General features: G+C 50.1%; 1 protein-coding gene and 1 long non-coding RNA gene across 3 annotated transcripts in view; one reads left to right on the forward strand and one right to left on the reverse strand.

Annotated features, from left to right (window-relative positions):
• Positions 1–13,343, forward strand: part of ACVRL1 (activin A receptor like type 1) — a 96,031-nt gene that overhangs the window by 41,447 nt on the left and 41,241 nt on the right. The window lies entirely within an intron of this gene.
• The window catches only part of LOC105870279 (uncharacterized), a 34,406-nt gene continuing 25,467 nt past the window's right edge, over positions 4,405–13,343 (reverse strand). The window contains exons 1-5 of one of the 2 annotated variants that reach the window (XR_012921441.1): positions 13,186–13,271; positions 12,230–12,322; positions 11,925–12,084; positions 5,475–5,578; positions 4,405–4,940 (exon numbers count right to left, since the gene is read on the reverse strand). This is a non-coding gene — a long non-coding RNA (uncharacterized LOC105870279). Of the gene's footprint in view, positions 4,941–5,474; positions 5,579–11,924; positions 12,085–12,229; positions 12,323–13,185; positions 13,272–13,343 lie in introns of those variants that run through there. The other variant, XR_012921442.1, reaches the window with a different exon arrangement.

Below are 13,343 nucleotides of genomic sequence, written 5' to 3' on the forward strand. Positions count from 1 at the left end.
GCAGGCGCCTTGTAAAGTGAGTTGTTGCTATAATCTTTAAGCTCAGAGGCTGCCTGTGTGATGCTCATTTTCCGGATGCCTCAACAGCTGTCTCGGCCTAGCCGCCCGGGGCAGGAGCCATGTTTGGAGAAACTTCTGGCAGAGTGAAGAACGCCCAGCTCAGAGCAGTGTGCGGTTCGGGTCCACACACACACTTTTGTTACACAAGTGAAATACCTTTTTACAGAAGTTAGCAAATATAGATAAGCACAAAACAAAAAATTTAAAAATCAAACAACTTCAATCCCACCATCTAGAGATAACCACTGGCAACATTTGGGAGTCATTAGGTATTAGTCTACATATTATATATATGGGGGGAGGAGAACTTCACACTGTTTGTAATCTGCTTTGTTCAATAGATAAATATTTTGAACATCTTTTCCTATCTAGAATAGATTTACACCACAGAATTGTTAATGACAACTTAATATTCCACCATGTGGATGTGCAAGAATTATTTAACATGTTTCCAGAAACAAAAGCTTAATGAACAAACCTGCAAAATCCATCTTTGTGTATGCGCCTAATTATTGCCTTGGGATAAAGTGCTAGTAAGCAGAGGCTAGGAGTGCCCATTTTTAGCTTTGAGGAGCTGCTGGCCCAGGCCTCTGGGCGGTGCTCTCACACCTCCTCCAGGCAGTCCTCCCAGACTGACCTTCTGGGGTGGAGTACATCTCCCATGGCCCAAGCCTCTCCGAGTGGCTTCATCTCTTAGAGACTCGCTCTGGAAGGCCTAAGCTGGTAAGGCCAGGAGGGGCCCTGGGTGGAGAGCACAAAGCAGGCTTGTCTGGGCACAGGAAGAGGCCCCGCCCTCCGTGCTGCTGGCCGAACATTCCTCCAGGACAATGGCCGCCTCGGGAATCCCGAGAATGAAGGAGGCGAGTGGCTTCCCGAACCCACTCCCCTCTACCTCCCATCCCCCATCAAGTTGTGCCCTTTCCCAAAATGGAAAGTAGGGGCACTCTGCGCCGGGGCGGGGTGGGGAGGGCAGCTGCGGTCCAGGCCTGCAGCCCCACCCCACTTACCAAAGCTAATCCCCAGCGGCCGCCAGTCCCGCCCAGCCGCCCTGTCCCTGTGGACCTTGGGCAAGTCCTGCTCCCTCCGCAGTCCCTGCTTCCTCAACTGTAAAATCAGGGGCTGGGATTCGGTGGTTGCAAAATCCCCACAGATCTCAAATGCGGAAATATAGTGACTAAGACATGCACAGCCTTGTGAGCCAGATTGCCCAGTTTCAAATCTCCATCTGCCCTTTACCCTGTGAACTTAACCCCCTGGGCCCCAGCTTCCCCCTCTGTAAAGTGTGTTTGTTGATAGATAGGCACTCCCTCCCCATGGGAAGACGCCCAGGAGACCAGTGGCTGACACGTGGAAGTCTATGAATCCTGATCCATACTTAACTCCACTCAAAACACTAACTGGATCCCCAACCCCAGTCCCCTCTCGTGCCCAGGTCAGATTTGGGCTCCTGGACATTTGCCCAGCAATTGGCCACACCCTTGGGAGCTAAGAGTAGCACCTGATACCCCTGAGGAAGCATCCGTCCTCCTGCATGTTTCCATATCCCCTTTTTATTAGCCCTAATCTGAAAATGTACAGGCTTTTGGGGGCAAATAAAATTTAAAATATATATAACAAAAATTTAAAATATAGGAAAACCCTTGTGTTAGGTCACATGTCCTTATTTTTGTTTGGGAAATACCGGCATTTCCAATACAGCCAGCAATTGTTAGGCACCATGGGTGACATAAGATTCCAAGCTCTTAACCCATGGGAGGATCAGGTTGAATACACTTAAACAGTGAACAATTCCCAAATCTACTCCTACAAATATTTCGACAACCCCCTTGCTGACTCTTTCTCATGCACTTTTCTCTCTGTCTCCTCACTCACCTCCTTCTCCTCAACGCTATTCCTACATGCCCTGAATTAAGATCCTCTCCTGCAAGTGCCAGAGAACACCCCTCAAAATGGCTTGCACAATAAGGAAAATACATGATTATATTTGGTCCAATTTAGATGCTATTAATATTAAGAAGCACTGCTGCTTTATGTGTCATTAGAAAGAAATAAAACATTGCCAATTAAACTGACAATGATTTCTTATCACTTAGGATGTTCATTTTATACTTATTGAAAAAGCTCTTTTAGACTTATATGGCAATACTTTTTTGGGGGGTGGGGGACAGACAGGATCTGGCTCTTTCGCCCATGCTACAGTGCCGTGGCATCATCCTAGCTCACAGCAACCTCAAACTCCTGGGCTCAAGCATTCTCCCACCTCAGCCTCCGGAGTAGCTGAGACTACAGGCATGCGCCACCATGACTGGCTAATTTTCCTATTTTTTGTAGAAATGGGGTCTTGCTCTTGCTCAGGCCAGTCTCAAACTCCTGACCTCAAGCAATCCTCCCACCTTGGCCTCCCAAAGTGGCAATACATTTTTAACATAAGCTACTCTTGTACATGCATAACAAGGAAAACATGGGTGAAATAAATTGGTTAAGGTTTTCTTAAAACGTTATCCCAGTCAGTCTGATGCTTGGAATTACTTTTCAACTCCTAGCTGTCAGTGTCTGCTTTTCCGCACAGAATCATTACCATCTGGGCCATCACGAGTACTGGTGATACAGAACATTTCTTAAAAGAGTGCTCTCTTGCCGGGCGCTATGGCTCACGCCTGTAATCCTAGCTCTTGGGAGGCCGAGGCGGGCGGATTGCTCAAGGTCAGGAGTTCAAAACCAGCCTGAGCAAGAGCGAGACCCCATCTCTACTATAAATAGAAAGAAATTAATTGGCCAACTGATATATATAGAAAAAAATTAGCCGGGCATGGTGGCGCATGCCTGTAGTCCCAGCTACTTGGGAGGCTGAGGCAGGAGGATCGCTTGAGCCCAGGAGTTTGAGGTTGCTGTGAACTAGGCTGACGCCACGGCACTCACTCTAGCCTGGACAACAAAAGTGAGACTCTGTCTCAAAAAAAAAAAAAAAAAAAAAAAAAGAGTGCTCTCCTGAATTAATTATCTATTGCTGCATAAATAATTACCCCAAATCTAGGTAGTTTTCAGCAACTAACATTTATCTTATACTTTCCATGGGTCAGGAATCTGGGAGTGGCTTAACTGGGTGGCTCAGGCTCATGGGCTGGACAGACCACTTCCAAGTTCATTTTCATAGCTGTTGGCAGACCTCAGCTCCTAGCTGGCTCTTGGTTAGACACCTCAGGGCCTCACAATCTGGGCACCTCTGTAGACCTCCTCACTGTCTTCAAGATGGGGCAGCTGGCCTCCCCTATAGCAAATGATCCCAGAGAAAGCACAAATTAGCATTCCAGACACAAACCACAGTCTTTTAAAAACCCAATATCAGAAGTGACATACATGATATCTGCTGTATGGTACTGGTCACACAGACCAACCCCAGAACAATGTGGGAAGGGGCTGCACACGTGTGTGGATGGTGGGATGTTAGAGCCATTGGGCGCCATTTTGCAAGCTGCCTACTACATCCACTATAATCTCCAGGCTTTCTTCTCAACCTTGCCAGACAATCAAAAGCTTCTAGCTAGCAGCCAGGACTCAAAAAGTCTTTGCATGGTTTGTGGATCAAAACATTATGGGGTTAGAGTTGTCCTGCCATGACACCAGCAAAACCACCAAGTTCGTACATGCAGGACAGCTAAATCAAAGCTGCCATCTGGTTGAAAGACATTAAGATGCCATTGATTATAAGATGTATCCTGATTTCAGAAATGTTAAAATATGACCAAATATGCATTTTAGAATCGATGAAATACAGCATGTTACATAAGAAGTCTTGAGGAATGGTGGCTGGGGGTTGATTAATTCAGAGGCTCTATACTATCATCAAGGATCCAGGTTCCTTCCTATTTGTACTCTAACACCCTCAGCATATCTGCTGTGTCCTGGGATGGTTTCCTTCAAGGTCACAAAACAGCTGGTGCACTTTTTTTTTTTTTTTTTTGAGACAGAGTCTCACTTTGTTGCCCAGGTTAGAGTGAGTGCTGTGGCATCAGCCTAGCTCACAGCAACCTCAATCTCCTGGGCTCAAGCGATCCTACTGCCTCAGCCACCCGAGTAGCTGGGACTACAGGCATGCGCCACCATGCCCAGCTAATTTTTTCTATATATATTTTTAGTTGGTCAATTAATTTCTTTCTATTTTTAGTAGAGACGGGGTCTCACTCAGGCTGGTTTTGAACTCCTGACCTCGAGTAATCCGCCCCGCCTCGGCGTCACAGAGTGCTAGGATTACAGGCGTGAGCCACCACGCCCGGCCCAGCTGGTGCACTTGTAAGCATCCCATGTGGGCTCAATAATTCCTCTCAAGAGGCATTTATTATTTATTTATTTGTTTATTGATAGATAGATAGACAGATAGATAGATAGACAGGCTCTCATTGTGCTGCCCAAGCTGGAGTGAAGTGGCGAGATCAGAGCTCACTGCAGCCTCGAACTCCCGGTGTCAAGTGAACCTCTTGTCTCAGCCTCTGGAGTAACTGGGACTACAGATGTGTGCCACCACACCTGGCTAATTTTTCTTATTTTTTTAGAGACAGGGTCTCACTGTGTTGCCCAGGCTGGTCTTGAACTCCTGGCCTCAAGCAATCCTCTGGCTTCAGCCTCCCAAGTTGCTGGGATAACAGGTGTGAGTCAGCATACCTGGCTCATGTGATTTCATTCTCAGATTCACCTCACATTCCAAAATGGCTGCTGGAGTTCCAGCCGTCAGATCCATGATATAGATCAAAAGGAGCAAACGCAGAAGGGCAAACAGTTGTTCCTCAGCAGAGTAGCTTCCTTAAACAGCCGTCTCAGACGTCCCACAGAACGTTTCTGTTTACATCTTATTGGGCATAACTTGGTTACATGGCCATACCTAGCTGCAAGAAACCATAGAAACATTTTTTTTAGTTTAGTTAGGCACAGTGTAACCCTAAATAAAATTTGATTCTTTCACTAAGGAAGAAGAGAGGAGAATTAATATTAGGCGGCCACAAGCCGTGTCTTCCACTGTCTTCACACTTAATCCAATCCCTAGTTAGAGGGACAGATTACTAGGATTGATCTAGATGCATCACAATTTACTGCTGGGTTGGACACAGGTTATATTCCTCAAGGGATGGATTCTTATACCAAATCTGAATCCTATTAATGAGGAAGAAGCAGTTGGAACAGTCACTGTTGGTTATTTACCAACAACCACTGGCCTTCTTTCCTGCTAACACAACCTTGATTTAGCTCGAGAACCAGTCTGCCAAGTTCTTCAGGGGAGGCTGAGCCCCCTCCTCAGCTCCAGGGGTTGAATCTTAATTAGTCTGAGGCATCCCTGGGAATTCCAGCCCCTTTGCTAGTGTTTAAGAATGGACATGTGACGTAATTTTGGCCTATGAGACATAAGGGGAATTTTTTTTTACCGGAGACTTCTGGAAAGATTTCACATGGGCTGAAGGAGAAACATCTTTTCCTGGCCTCTGTTGTGGTCTGCATGTGATATCTGAAGCTTCAGCCTACCTTGTGACTTTGAGAGGTCAGGGTATAAGGATAAAAACCAACATCATGAAGATGGCAGAGAAAAGAGAAAGAAACATGGTAGGATATTTATAGAATGCAATTGTATTTAGCAATAAAAATGAACTATTGATATATACAACAAAATGGGTGAATCTCAAAAACATTATCTAAAGCAAAAAAGCAGACGCAGAAGAGTACATAAAATATGCACGCATTCCTAAGAAGATCTAGAACGTCCAAAACTGGTCTATAGAGATAGAAATCATATCAGTGTTTACCTGTAGCGGGGGGTGAGGGAAGGGCTGACTGCCTATGGACATGAACTTGCCGACATGATGTCAGTGTTCTATATCTTGATGGGAATGGTGGCTACCAGGTATATGATACATTCTATAATACATTAATATTAATACATTCATATTGTATAATACAATATTAATACATTCTATTGCATATAAATTATACTCCTTTTTTTTTTTCCAAGACAGGGTCTTGTTCTATGGCCAGAGCTAGAGTACAGTGGCATCATTATAGCTCACTGTAGCTCCAAACTCCTGGGCTCTAGCAACCCTCCTGTCTCAGCCTCCCGAGTAGCTGGGACTACAGGCGTGCAACATCATGCCTGGCTAATTTTTCTATTTCTTGCAGAGATGAGACCTCGCTATGTTGCTCAGGCTTATAAATTATATTTCAATAAAACTGATGAAAGAAAAAGAGAGAAAGAAAATTGGCAAGAAACAAGGAAGGAAAGAACCTAGGTCTTTGGTAACATTGTTGGGCTAATTAACCAACAGCTTCACCTCAGGAATTCTTGTTTTGTGACATAATGAACACTGTATAAACCATTTTTAAGGTGGGTCTTTCATAACTCAAAGCCCAAACACCCAGAGAAATACAATCCTTTATGTCAAAAAGGAGAAGAGGCACCCAGGGATGGGGGCACAGACCCAGCCTAGGAAACTGGGTTTCGAGAAACAGCTGAGAAGGGCTAGAGATGCAGAGGTTCTGCTTGATCTGTTGTGGTTTTCTGCCTGCTCCACCATCATGCCAGTTCAGCTGTGGCTTTCTGACCTTTACCCACTCCACCTGTGAAATGGAGACACTAGTAATCAAAGGACCTACTCTTAGGCTTCTGGTGAGGGTTAGCGAAGGGCAAACGCAGGGAAGCTCCTAGCACAGTGCCTGGCACATAGTGAGGGCTCAGTAAGGCACCATTTTACCTCACCTGGCCCTGGTGAGGATGACCTGGGCATAAACCAAGCAGAGGCAGAGGGAGAGGAGGGAACAGAATTTAGGAACCTTTAGGAAGCAGATGTGGGATTGTAAATGATTGATGACACCAAGGACTCAGGCATGAATGACAATGTAGATGGGATCACTTCTCAGGCTTTTGGCAAAGATTATGTGCAGTATCTGTTTTTATCACCAGGTAGATACTAGTAGAAGGAGATAAGAGACAGAGGAAGAACAGGTTTTGGGGGTAAAAAGAGGAGTGCAAGCTGAGTTTGAGTTACCTGTGAACAGCACGGAGTAGTGGACAAAAGCAAGTGCTCTGCCACCACTGGCTACGTGATCTCAGTCAAGCTACCACCTCTCTTGGAGCTGCAGTATCCTCATCTGTAAGATGGGAATTCTAAGAATACTTAATTCAGTAGATGAAATAATATATTTAAAGTGCTTAGCATAGTGCCTGGCACATAGTAGGTGCTCATTAAATCGTGATAATAATTTTCATCATCCCTTCACACCCTGCCGCATCTGCCTCGGCAGGCAGCGTCATGCTCAGCTACTGTGCTAGAGTACTAGCCACAGCTGGCTGGCAAGCATGGAGCTCTGTGAGCTTTCACTTTACCCTCTCTTGCCTCAAACAGGATGTTCCCCTGCAGAGGATTTCCTCTCCTTTTATTTTTCTTTGACACACCCGCCCCCTCCCTTCCTTCCAGTATCTGCCTTGCCTCTTCCAGGAAGCCTTCCTTGACTAATGTCTCCCCATCCCCCCCAACCTCTCCATTGCTGCCCTGTAGAAACTGGCCTCCCAGCCCAGAGCTCTATCCACCCCGCTCCATTGCTCATGCCCCCAGTAAGGACCACGGGCTCTCTCCATGCCAGCTCAGATGAGGCCTGGACCCTTGGGGAAGCTGGCCTGGTGAGGGACAGATGCCACCTGCCACCACGTCCGCAGTGCATAATGGCTTGGAAAGGGGTGGAGCTGGTGAGGAGGAGGCCACCTGCCAGAGTGGCAGCAGACAGGCCGGCTAAATCCTTGACCTATGATTTAAGGGGTCGGCATAGTTCAATAGAGCACTCCAGGCTGAGTCCCAGCTCGTGCACACAGGTCAGGGGGATGAGGGGCAGGCAGGGGAGGGGAGGAGGCCATCTCGCCAAGAGCCCCGTGACTTCATTACCCCTCTGGGGCATAATCCAGCACCCGGAAAACCCAACCCCCTGCGCGTGAGTGCAGAACCTCCCCCTGAGGGGCGAGGGGGTGAGGGATGGGGAGGGAGGAGCGGGAGGAGGAGGAGAAGTGAGCAGGAAGGTGGGAGGCCTACTAAGTGCAGTGCCGGGCACACAGTAAGGGCCCAATAAGCCTCCTGTCCATTAACTGCAGAGCCCTTGTTAGGTCCTGAGTCGCAGCAGCTGTGCCCAGTTTCCACGTTGGCCCTAGTGTCTGCTCCCTCCTTTTTCCTCTGGAATTTTCCCTCAGAAATGAACTAGGGTATGGGGGGAGGCTCCTCGAACAGGGGGATTGTCTAATAGAATTACACGTGCAAAACGGAGAGAAGTTTTCCTGGCGTAGCCATAAATCCTGGCCAGGCCCCTGGAGGCGCTCCCGGCCATTCCCCCAACCTGCCCCGGGGCCCCCTCACAGGCCACCGCCCAGGTTTGCCCACTGGGAGTGCCATGCAAATGAGATGCAAAGCAGGCCGAGACAGCCGGACGGATTGGTTCATGCGGGAGATCCTGTCCGCCCAATCGCGGGCCGCCCGACAGCCAGGGCTGCCCTGGCAGCCGGACTGGGCCCGCCCATAAATCAGCGCCGTCAGCGTTAATGGCTCCTGACTAATTGCCTGGACTTGGGCTCCGGACTCGGGTCGCCTGCATTAAAATTCAATCAGGCCTAGCGCTGAGCTATTAAATATTCATTGGGAGAGCTTCCCGAAACCGGGCTGGGGGATGGGGATGGGTGGGGTTAGAGAGACGACCCGAATCCCCAGTCCCGAGGAGGCACCCTCTTCCCCAGCACTCTCCTACAACTGCTGCCTGTTTCCGTCCTGCTGGCCTGATTCTCTCTGGAAGTCCCTGAGCCCTCTCTAGAGACTTGGGAGATTGTGCTGCCCTGCAGAAGGAATGTTGTGTTAAGTCATGCCAAGGGGGTGCCCTAGTCCCCTCCCCTGTGTCTCCTCCCAGTCTGGTCACTTCACCTCACAGACACGCACTGCCCACTGTGAGCTCCTATCAATGCAAGAACCTTAGGTCTCAGCAGGAGTGGAATAGCTCCAGGATATAGAAGGCTTAATCCTCCGCAGAGGCCAGGAGGGGCCCTTATTGCCCTGGCCCTGCTGCCTTTGCCAGGGGGCTCCGTTGGAGCTACACTGGCCATCTTCAGCATGACTAGAGAGCGTCAGCCTGGGCCGCAGGGGGTCTGTGCTGGAAGGGAGGGGGCTCCTTACAGTCCTCCTCTCCTCTTCCCTTCCCCCAGGAATGCAGCCTGTCCCAGCTCCTGGGCCCCTGGCCTGATGCTGAGCAGGCTGCCTGGAAGTTCTCAAGGAAGGTACCAAGGGGGAGGGGGCTGGGCACCAGGGCATGGAGGGGTGTCTTTGGGAGTGTCAGGGACTTAAGCAGAAAGTGCACCCCTTCTCCTCCAAATACACACCACAGTCAGGGGGCTATGAAGAGGGTTTAGCAGATGTGATGACAGCCATGGCCCTAAGACTGAGTGAGCCACTCAAACAAGGGCTGAGGGTTATTCTAGGTCCTGGCCTACAGTACATTGAAACATCTTTCCACACTGCTCCAGTTCTTAGGCCAGAAGGTGTTTGGGTTAGGGGGAGGAAAAAGTATCAGGAAGTATGCTAGAAGAGACTCACTTCCCTCCTTGTTTGGGATCCTTGGGAGCAAATCACCTGCTGGAAGGGCTCTTCCCCTGCCCATTGGACTGTCCCTGCTCTTGATGCCTGAGGATGGTGCAAGAAATTAACCCTGTGGGGCATGGGGACAGGCTAAGACTGACAGAGCCACAGAGTGCCCTACAGATGCTGCAGGCAAGGGATGGAGGCTGAGGGCACCAGTCTCTACAAGGCCAGAAGCAGCTCAGGGCTCCAGCAGGGGTGTAAGTTCAGGGCACACTGTTTTGGGGGACATTGGAAGGAACTTCTTGGTCTGCTATCTCTGATGGCATCAACCCTTGACCCAGCAGGAAGCCTTGAATTCTCTGAACACCCTACACCCCCAGGGCTTACATGCTCTCCTAGCAGCAGAAAATGGGGCTCAAAAAGCAACCCCTTTCCAGGATCTGGGCAGGCCTCAGGGCTGGGTGCAGGGCAGAATGCGTCTGGCAGCGATTAGGAAGGGAGCTAGGACTGGGAGGCCTCAGACTTAGGCGGGTCAGAAGTGACCCCAGCCTAGTGTCCAATTCCAAATCCACGTCATAGGCAATCTGGGATTCCAAGCTCACCCCATGTGTGGTTCCCATTAGAGCTGGCTGGGGTCTTCCTGAAGGCCAGGCCAGATTCCTGAGCCCCTCCCCCAGCAGGGCCCCTCCCTCTACAGGCTTTTTGGAATGTCTTACCCAGCCCCATAGGGTGGTCTGCCAGCACCCAGCCTTGGGGATTTTCAGTGCCATTCCATTTTAATTAGGCCTCTTCACCCATGACTTGATTTTTTTTTCTTTTGCAAACCCTTAAAGGGGATAAAAGGATAGGAGACTTAAAACCTTAAATCCCTAGGGTAGGCTAATCCCTGAAGACCCCTACACTGTAGGGGAAGTCTTCCCTCCTCTCCAGGTCAGCTGCTTTTGTTCAGGCCTCAGCCCTTCTGGCATGGACGATTGCAACTGCCCCCACTGACCTTCTGCTACCAGGCCATTCCTCCACATTGCCCCTGAGCAGGCATCCTGAAACTCAGGCTTGTTAGATCATCTCCCTCCTTGCAAAACTTCCAGTGGCTTTCCAGCAACTCTGCAGCCAATGGGCCAAATCTGGTCCCCAGTTATGTTTGTGTTGTGTATTTTGGGCACTCATAGAATTTAAAAATTTTTAAAAATAGTTGTCAACATTTAAAAGCCAGGAGACAACACAAAAATCTACATTTCTAATTTTTCTTGAAAATATCTGACAACATGAGGCTTTTATTCCTGCATTGAGACAACCTGTGCACCATGGTCCCCACCAGGCCCTATTGTCTCCCAGGTCTGAGACTCAGGTGAGTGAATAGCCTTTTTATCACCACACTGGCACTGGCTTTTTAATTTTATTTCCTGTCAGCTCCACCCCTTTGGCCATTAATGTTCCTGTTTGCCCCTTCCTGTGCAGACCCTTCAATTTGCTACAACAAACTCAAGTCAAAGTTCCAGGCCAAGTCAAAATTCCTTGGTCTGGTACATGTGTCACTTCAGACTCCCTTCACATACCTGTCCCCATCTTATCCCAGTGTCTCCTTCCCTCCAACACTCTTGCTCCAGGCACATCAAACTTGTTACTCTTCCAGAGTTGCGGTTAAGGCCAGGTGCGGTGGCTCACGCCTGTAATCCTAGCTCTTTGGGAGGCCGAGGCTGGCGGCTTGCTTGAGGAGTTCAAAACCAGCCTGAGCAAGAGCGAGACCCTGTCTCTACTATAAAAATAGAAAGAAATTAATTGGCCAACTAATATATATAGAAAAAACTAATATATATAGAAAAAACAGGCATGGTGGCGCATGCCTGTAGTCCCAGCTACTCAGGAGGCTGAGGCAGGAGGATTGCTTGAGCCCAGGAGTTTGAGGTTGCTGTGAGCTAGGCTGATGCCACGGCACTCACTCTAACCCAGGCAACAAAGCGAGATTCTGTCTCAAAAAAAAAAAAAAAAAAAAAAAAAGAGGTGCAATTAGACTTTCACAGTTCCAAGTCTTTGCACAGACTGTTCCTTCTGCTGGAGCACCACCTCTCCTCTTCCGCCCCTGGCAAATTTCTATTCCTCCTTCTAACCTCAGCCCAGAAGCCACTGAGTCAGGGGCATCCACCTGACCCCTGCAGAAGGCAATTGCCCTCTGGTTGTCCAGTGGTCCCTAGGATTCCAAAATGTCTCACACTGTACCCCACCCTCAGTGACAGCCCCTCCAGGGTTGCGAGGAGGCCTGCTTGGCACCCCAAGGCTCACCTGTGCTGAAGGATCAGGCCAGCAGGCTGATGGCAGTGATGGCTGTGGGAGGGATGTAGCTTAGAGCTAACCTCTGTGACAAACAGGTTTGTTGGAGTCAGCAAGGCTGCAGGAGGTGGAGGCAGCAGGCATTCTGTGCCACAAGGTGAGGTTCTAGGTCCTAGACAGGACAAACATCTGTGTCACCAGGGGATCTGGGTGAGTGGCTTCCTGTAGCAGGGCAGTGGGGTGCTCTGCTCTGCCCTGTATTACAGTGAACAGAATTTCAGAAGAAAAAAAAGGAGCAAGGCAGGGGTGGTGCACACCTGTAGCTCCAGCTACTTGGGAGGCTGAGGTAGGAGGATTGTTTGACTCCACGAGTTTGAGACCAGCCTGGGCAACATATTAAGACATCATCTCTAAGAAAAGAAAAGAAATAATAAAAAGAGCAAAACATCAGGACTCAGGGTGCTGGGCAAAAGTGTTCTTATGAGAAAAATGAGGCAGATTGTTTGAAACCCCGATGGCTCTGGGGGGTGATCCACAAACATTCCTTGAGCACCCCAGATCATCAGAGATCTTCACCTCTACAGTCACACAGTGCTGCAAGACACAGAGTCACCAGGGTTGCAGAGACCTCCAGGAGATGGTCTTGGCACCAGCCTCCTGTTCGTAGCCCCTACTCCCTCTTCCACGGCAGAGTCTTCACCTCCTATGGGTCCCCAGCTCTGTCACAGCACCTTCCAGAGTGCCAGCTCAACCCTGTCACCAATGTCCCAGCCCCAGGGACTTCCCAAGCCTAAGGTGGGCCTGACGCCCCAGATCGCCCTACAAATTGCCCCCCCACCCCACCCCCCACAGGTGTTGGCTTCTCAGACTCTGTGGAATCCAATCCTCAGGCACACACCCAAGAAGCAGGCACCGGGTCCTCATTTTACAGATGAGGACTAGGGCTCTGAGCAGTGCCCAAGGTCCCCTAGCCGGCGGGGATTCCAGCCCTATCTGAAGAGCCAAGTTCTGCTCCTCCCCACCAGCCCTGGCTGGGCTTTGGCGTCGCGCCCCCCCCCCCCCCAAGCGTCCACATGCCGCCGCAAGCGCCAACCAGGGGCAGGCGCGTACGTCAGCGCTGCGAGTGCCGAGGGACAGCCCGGATCCTGCCCCAGTCCTGCCTCCACTAGGAGCGGAATCCCAGCGCCGGGGCTCTGTGTCTTGTAGCGCCCTGTGACTCGCAGTGGGGCCCGCCCCCCACCAAGGAGAGGCTGGCGAGGTGCTCTCGGGTCACCTGCGCTGCCCGCGGACGCTTCGCGGGCCACCCTGGAGCTCCCGCCCCCTCGGTGGCTCGGGGTGCGCGTAAGAGGGGGCGCTCGGCGAGGTGGGGCTGCGGCCAGCGCGAGCCTCGGACCCTCCCCCAGGCTGCGGGAGGAAGAGGGCGGGAGGAGG

Source organism: Microcebus murinus, chromosome 10 (assembly GCF_040939455.1).
Source record: "Microcebus murinus isolate Inina chromosome 10, M.murinus_Inina_mat1.0, whole genome shotgun sequence".
Taxonomy (NCBI): domain Eukaryota; kingdom Metazoa; phylum Chordata; class Mammalia; order Primates; family Cheirogaleidae; genus Microcebus; species Microcebus murinus.